The 589-nt window shown below is 39.0% G+C and overlaps 1 protein-coding gene and 1 long non-coding RNA gene across 3 annotated transcripts in view; one reads left to right on the top strand and one right to left on the bottom strand.

Moving 5' to 3' along the window:
• LOC106869116 (synaptotagmin-7) overlaps positions 1-589 on the bottom strand; it is a 426,210-nt gene that overhangs the window by 236,101 nt on the left and 189,520 nt on the right. The window lies entirely within an intron of this gene.
• The window catches only part of LOC106869117 (uncharacterized), a 492,367-nt gene that overhangs the window by 345,823 nt on the left and 145,955 nt on the right, over positions 1-589 (top strand). The gene's annotated exons all lie outside the window — the stretch shown is intronic.

Here is a 589-nt window from a genome sequence, read left to right as displayed (position 1 = left end):
GGGGACAAACACAGACACAAACATACATACACACACATATGATAGCTTCTTTCAGTTTCCGTTGACCAAATCCACTCATAGGGCTTTGGTCGGCCCAAGGCTATAACAGAAGACACTTGCGAAAGGTACCATGTGCTTAGACTGAACCGGGAACCATGTGGTTGGTAAGCAAGCTTCTTGTCACACAGCCACTCCTGTGCCTGTATATGAACAGGAAGTCTTTCCTAACAGTACAACAAGCAACCAATCTTAAATACCAGTCAGATATTTGGGTTATTTAACAAACTAACCCCTCCCCAGAAAATAAAAGAGGCTTCAAGCAAGCACTTAGTTTGTTGGGAGTCACAAAGGACAGAAAGAAAGAGAAAGATCTAATGAAAATCTGTTTTAAAGATCATAAAATTATCAATGTAAGATTTAAAAAGAATTCAGGTCTTATTTATCTGGGGAAACGAGAAGAAAGAAGAGTGTTCTGTGAGACGGATGTTCTTGGAAAATCACTGGAGTGGAAACACTTGTTACAGGATGTGGAGGAAGGAGACAATAACGGGGAAAGGATGAGTATGTATATATATATGTATATATATAT

The sequence above is a fragment of the Octopus bimaculoides genome, chromosome 27, assembly GCF_001194135.2.
Source record: "Octopus bimaculoides isolate UCB-OBI-ISO-001 chromosome 27, ASM119413v2, whole genome shotgun sequence".
NCBI classification, from domain to species: Eukaryota; Metazoa; Mollusca; class Cephalopoda; order Octopoda; family Octopodidae; genus Octopus; species Octopus bimaculoides.
This window is presented reverse-complemented; position numbering and strand designations above follow the sequence as displayed.